Source organism: Bison bison, unplaced genomic scaffold (assembly GCF_000754665.1).
Source record: "Bison bison bison isolate TAMUID 2011002044 unplaced genomic scaffold, Bison_UMD1.0 scf7180017864375, whole genome shotgun sequence".
NCBI classification, from domain to species: domain Eukaryota; kingdom Metazoa; phylum Chordata; class Mammalia; order Artiodactyla; family Bovidae; genus Bison; species Bison bison.
The window spans coordinates 5,087,885-5,094,616 of record NW_011494947.1 but is presented as its reverse complement, the minus strand read 5'-3'; the positions used below and the strand labels follow the sequence as shown (position 1 = coordinate 5,094,616).

At 54.1% G+C, this 6,732-nt stretch overlaps 1 protein-coding gene across 1 annotated transcript in view; it reads right to left on the bottom strand.

Moving 5' to 3' along the window:
- AK1 (adenylate kinase 1) overlaps positions 1-1,112 on the bottom strand; it is a 10,883-nt gene extending 9,771 nt beyond the window's left edge. The window contains exon 1 of the mRNA XM_010856887.1: positions 1,007-1,112. The gene's annotated coding sequence lies outside the window, so the exon portion shown is untranslated. The remainder of the gene's footprint in view (positions 1-1,006) is intronic.
- Positions 1,113-6,732: the final 5,620 nt, after the last annotated feature.

The following is a 6,732-nucleotide window of genomic DNA, read 5'->3' as shown; positions in this document are numbered from 1 at the left end:
CCCCCTCCTGGTAACCTAAGCCCCTCTGCCCTGCTGGCACCTGCCGCTTCTTGGTCCAAAATAACTTGGGTTGTGAGGAGTCCTCACAGAGGCCAAGGGTCCAGGGCAGAGTTGGGTTACGGCCTCAGCACCCAGGCCTTATAAGGCCCCCAGGTCAGGACCACGGCAACTCCTCACATGACTGGGTGGCCTGCTGAGGGGCCCAGAAGGCCGAGGCCCAAAGGGACCGCGACTTCACCTCAATCACAAGGCAAGACTAGGGCAAGAGCCAGGCCTCCCAGCTCCTGACCAGAAGCAGCCTTCTCAGTGGTTGGCAACTGGCTAGCGTTCAAGTCCCAACTCTTATCACTCAGCTGTGTGACCTTGGGCAGCTGGGGTCCCCTCTCTGGGCGAGAGTCCCCAAGCCTAGTCCAGCTGCTGCTGGAGGGTCCCAGGTAGGTAGCTGAATGGCACTCAGGAAAGGCCCCACGGACTGGCTCAGGGGTCCCTCTGAGCCCCTGCCCTTTCAGGAGGCTGGGGCAGGGGGCCAAACATCCAGGGGGCTTCCTGTCCCCCCAGCACTCAAAATGACATGCCAGGATAGCTCCTCCCAACACCTAGGCTAACCCTTCCCAGGTCCTAGGGTAGGGAGCCCAGTCACAGCTCTCCTCCCAGGTCCCCAGCTGAGACGGGCCAAGGGCAGGGACCTGGAGCCCCAGGAGTGCCAGCGGGACAAAGGGGTGACTGTCACGGAGGCCAGGAGGGACAGCAACACACACACACACACCCCCATCCCCAGGACACACACAGTGTGGCACAGACATCTAGTGCAGAGCCTGGGGAATACCGCCAGGCAGATACTTACAGATCACAAGCTGGGATACGAACACAGCCTTATGAAGCCTGAGGAGACCCCGACACGCACAGACACACAATTCCCCCAGGTGCGTGTAGCTTCCCCACTCCCGGCAGGGGCGCCCCCCGCCCTAACACACGTGCACAAGCACACACACGGGCACACACTGACCTGGGGGAAGGGTGAGGGTGGGCACAGGGGCCAGTGCGTGCCCTCCCTGTCCTCGCCAGCCGCCGCAAAGGAGACTATTTATAAGGCTGTCAGCGGCGCGCGGCATGCCGGGAGCCAGCGCTCCGTGATGGCAGGGAGGGAGGGAGGGAGGGAGGGAGGCAGGGAGAACGGACCGGGAAGGGAGGGGGCGCTGGACCGGAGCGGAGCCCTGGTGGGAAGCCAGGCCATGCACCCCCAGGTGGCACTGTGCAGCTTCCCGAGGGGTTTTCATTCCTCTGTTACTTCCACTGTACCTGCATCACTCCAGGGGGACCGGACCAGACTTCTTCTATGACTGCTGGGGAAGCTGACGCCCAGAGAGGAGAGGCTCTTTGCACAAAATCCCACAGCAAATCCATGGCAGAGAGAGAGGCCAGAACCGGGGTGGAGGGGACCAAGGTATGTGTTCTGGGGGCTTTGCTGTCCAGACAAGCCCCCAGCCCCTCCTCAGATCCTGCCCTGAAGTCTCTGGGCCAACAGCCACCCAGAATTCCTCCTCCTCTGTTGGAAGGGGCCTCAAGAGCTTCTCTGGGACTGTAACTCCCCAGAACTCTGAAGATCACCCACATATCCATCTCCCAGCCAGTGGCTGCGTGCGTGTGTGCATGCTCAATCGTGTCCAACTCTTTCTAACCCCAGGGACTGTAGCCCGCCAGCCTCCTCTGTCCATGGGATTTTCCAGGTAAGAACACTGGAGTGGGCTGCCATTCCCCTCTCCAGGGGATCTTCCTGACCCAGGCATCAAACCTGCATCTCCTGCTTGGCAGGCAGATTCTTTACCATCTGAGCCAGTGGTAGTGTAGAAGATTATTTAAAAAACAAAAACAGCCCTGTCCCCATGCAGCTGCCAGGCAGTTCCCAGTGAGGCCAGCTTGAGGATGTGGGACATTAAGAATGCTGTGGGCACAAATGGGGACTGATAGTCCTGATGCAAAGAACAGCTCCCATTAATGAGGCTCACTGGGCACCAAGTGCTGGGCAGAGCGCTGGACTCAGACCACGTCTGCAGTCCTTAAACACAAGGAAAATGAGGGTCACAGCTGTAAAAGAGCTTGCCTGGGGTTCCCAGGTAGAGAGCGAAGTATTTACCCAGCATTTTTCATGAGATGGGGACACAGCAATAGTTGCTGAATGAAGTAGCAGAGCAGAGATGAGAGCCTAGGACCACGTAGCTTCAGAACTCATGCACTTGACTGCTAGACCATATCACGACCTTGAAGACAGCAGCCCCAGATGGTAGAGTGGGTTGAATCTGGAACTTGTCTTGCAGGCACTAAGGAGCCATGGAAGGTGTTTAAGCCAGAGGGTAAGACTCTCAGGAGAGTGAGGCCACCTTAGATGGGTGGCTTCTTTTTAGCAACAACAGCATCCTGGATACCAGGAGGCTTGGGTCTAATCCCAACACTGCCACCTGTGACATCAGACAAGGCTCTCACTCGTTGGGATTTTAGTTTCCCCGTCTGTGGGAGGGGTGAGTCGTGGGTCAGAAAGTCTGCCCTGGAAATTGTTTGAAAGGCCCTCTCAAAAGCTGTAGGTGGTTGTGTGCATGGGCGCAACCTTTGGGGAAAGCAAATTGATGTCAATCATCCGTGTGACTCTCTGCTCTTAGGAATCCCACGAGTGGGCACAGAAGGTGTACAGTGCAGACCAACTGATAGGAGGGGCAATGGTACAGACAGTCAGGGTGGGGAGCTGGCAACCGCCCTAGAGTCAGCGAAAGAAGGGAAGCTGGAGGTCTATGCAGCTAGGGGGCAAGAGGAAGAGGCTAAGGGCCCAACTGCATTGATCTTATCCCACCTGAGTGAAAATAATTCTAAACGTGTGTGTGTGGCATAAAATCTAGCCCTATAATTTCTTTCTCCATTTTAACATCTCTGAAATTGGTTTTGTTTAATATTTATTTATTAGGCTGTGCCGGGTCTTAGTTGTGGCACCTGGGGTCTTCTGTCTTTGCTCCTACACACAGGGTCTTTAGCTACTGCATGTGAACTCTGAATTGTGGCAAGAGAGATCTAGTTCCCTGGCCAGGGATCGACCCTGGATGCCCTACATTGGAAGTGTGGAGTCAGCCACTGGACCACCAGGGAAGTCATTGAAATAGTTTTGTCTTATAATTGAATCAATGGTATCTGTTTTTTCAACTTTTTTTCTTTAATATTTATTTGGCTTTGCTGGGTCTTATTTTCAGCCCATGGGATCTTTGCTCTTTGGCTGTGGCATGCAAACCCTTAGTTGCAACAGGTGGGATCTAGTTTCCCGACCAGGGATCAAACCCGGGCCCCCTGCACTGGGAGTGCGGAGCCTCAGACACGTAACCACCAGGGAAGTCCCTGAAATAGCTCTGTCTTATAATCAAATCAATGGTATCTTAAAGTTGATGAACTAAAGCAAAACAAAGAGAGCAAGGGTGGGCACAGGATCCCCTGAGTGAAGGCAGGACTTTCACTTCTGCCTTAAAGGCTTCGAAACACGTTTCTTAAATACAACAAGCGTCTATAGATGTACCTTGAGGACACTGCTATGCTATGCTAAGTCACTTCAGTCGTGTCTGACTCTGTGCGACCCCAGAGACGGCAGCCCACCAGGCTCCCCTGTCCCTGGGATTCTCCAGGCAAGAACACTGGAGTGGGTTGCCATTTCCTTCTCCAATGCATGAAAGTGAAAAGTGAAAGTGAAGTTGCTCAGTCGTGTCCAACTCTTAGCGACCCCATGGATTACAGCCTAATAGGCTCCTCCGTCCATGGGATTTTCCAAGCAAGAGTACTGGAGTGGGGTGCCATTGCCTTCTCCATGAGGACATTAGGCTAAGTGAAATAAGCCAGTCACAAAAAGACAAATATTGTATGATTCTATTTATACAAAGGGTCTCAAGCAGTCAAATTTGTAGAAACAGAAAGAGTGATGGTTACCAGGGGCGGAGGGGAAGGGGAAATCCAGAGCAGTTGTTTGATAGGTTTAGAGTTTCAGATATGCAAGATGAAAAAGTTCTGTGGTCTGTTTCACAATGGAAAAAAACGCAATGTAAATATACTTACTACTACTAAACCGTGCACTTAAAAAAGGGTAAGTGGTAAATCATATGTTTTTTTTTTTTTTTACCACAATAAAAAAATTTTTGAAATCTTACAGACTGAACAAAAAATATATTAGGCACCTGTTTTCATTATTTCCTTTGCATATGATCTATGGATTTTCCACCAGTGCTGAGATATTAAAGTTTCAGGATTTTTTTTTTCCCAGCTACAATCTAAAGAAAGAAAAAAGAGAGAGAGAGAAGACAGGAGGAAGGGAGGGAAGCAGGAGGGAAGGAGGGAAGGAGAAAAAGGAAGGAAGGGAAGGAGGGAAATGAAAAAGGTACATGGAAGAAAAATCTGGAAGATTAGACTGTCACCAGGGAGCAGAACTGGGTGATCCCCTTGCTTTCTATCTTACAGTGTTTGTATGTTGTGTTAGTAGCTCAGTTGTATCCAACTCTGCAACATCATGCATCATTGTCTGCCAGGCTCCTGTGTCCGTGGGTTTCTCCAGGCAACAGTACTGAAGTGGGTTGCCATTTCCTTCTCCAGAGTATCTTCCTGACCCAGAGATCAAACCTGGGCCTCCTGCACTGCAGGCAGATTCTTTACCATCTGAGACACCAGGGAAGCCCATCGTGCTTGTATAGTTCAAGTTATTTTAAAACATAAAAAAATACCTAAAATATAACCATACAGAATGAAACCAATTAAAAAAAAAAATTGAAAATACTCTAGCTAAAAAAGAATTCCAGTGCACCGGCATCAGGGGACACATCTGAGGCGGCCACTCTTTGAGGTGCATAGCTGGATCCACGCGTCCAGCACATGGGGCTGGGGTGTGGAGCTGCCCTGGGCGGTCCTGGCCAGACAGCAGAGCATCCGCAGGAAACAGCTGGAGTGGTTGCTTCAAGCAGTGCATGTGAGGTTGGCAGCGGGTGGGAGATGCCCCCTCCCCCAAGGAGGGGTACCCGGGTAAAAGGGTTCACGGGAGGGCCCTGAACCCCCAACTAGGAGGTGGACGTGGTCCTGACCATGGTGGGAAGCCAGTGAAGGTTTCAGAGCAAAGCTGGCCACGATGAGGTGGCTTCAGGAAGCTAAGTTTGGCCAAGAGTGGCCCTGTCTCGGCTGGGTCTATTCTGAGGAGGTAAGAGCACGGGGTGGTTGAGGATTGGACCCCAGGCCTCTTGCTCTCAACATCTTCCATCAAAGTCCTACTTGCTGATTCTGAACTGGGCTATCCCAGGGTCCACCCCCAGCAACCAACCCGTCTTGACTCCCTCCTGCTGGCGTCCCCTTTGTGCCACTGGTGGGGAGACAGGAGACCACAGCATTCTGGAAGAAATCCCGCCCCCCGCACCCCCTGAAACCTCTGCCTGGACCCCAATTCCCAATAGCCTTTACGTGGGGCTGGAAGTGTGTCACGTCCCTGTTTCCCCTTCCCGGGTGGATCCCTAGGCTCCCCCATGTAATGACTTTGCCGGGAGTCCCGCCCCTCGGATACACCCACCACCACCACCATTACTGTCTGGTCACCCTGGGCCCGGACTCCAGGCCTCCCAGCCACCTCCTCATCCTGCTGCTGTCTGAGCAAGGACGGCCTCTCCAAGCAGGAAGGATGGAGGCTTTGCCCCTCGGATTGGCCCTCGCGGCCTTCTGCCACCCTGTCCCTAGTGGTCTCATCTTCCACTGCTCCCTTCTTTGGCCGCCCCACTGCCTACCGAGCGGGGCTGTGGGTTCCCCCGCCAGGCTTCCATTCGGGCCCTTCTTCCCTCCTGACATCCCCTCCCTCATCAATTGCACCTCACACAGCACATGGCCCGTGGCTACCGACAGTGAACATATATGTGAACTGAGGCAAAGGCGGGGGCCATTCTCACCACCCGCCAGCTCCGTGGTCCCCATCCCGCTGGCGCAGTGCCCAGGAGAACTCTTTTCCATCCCCGGCAGGCTGCCTGCCCTTGTCTCACAGTCACCCTTTGTTAGGCCTCCGCTCCCAAGGGCATCTTATCTGACTAAACAGGTTGTAATCTCCCAGAGTCACGGACCCCCTACCTCCTGCCAACATGGAGTAAACAAGTCCTTTTGCTGAGAGGTTGGAGGGATTCACAGCTCACACACCTGGCCAGGGCTGCAGCCCTGCCTGACTCCCTCCTGTTCAGGCTTGCAGGATACTCCTGCTCCCTACCCTGGGCACCGCCCCCCCAGCCTCCCCACCCTGCTTACAGCCAACCTCTGACCCCACTGCCTGCCTGTCCCTGTCAACCTCCTCCATCCCATCCCCCTTGCTTCTGGGACAGAAATGTCATCCTTTCCCACCCCCTTCTCTTCCTGTGGGACGCTCTTCCCCTCCAAACCTCTGCAGGAACCATCCTCAGGAAGAGCGTCACCTCCACAGCTGCAGCGCCCTGTGCAGCCCTCACTGCCCTGAGCCTGTCGCAGGCCCCTCGCCTCCCTTGATCCTGACCTCCTTGAGAGTAGTGTCTGGTTTCAGCCCAGAGGGAGCTGGGGTTCTGAGAGGGGGAGTGACTTGCTCAAAGTCACAAGGGCAGGGGGAGGTCAGACTGGAAGAGCCAGGTGAGCATCCCCCAACCCCCAGGGCCACCAGGTCTCCACCCAGGCTGTAAAATGCATGACTCACAAAGAAGCTGGCCATTCTGCTGGAGTGTGGGC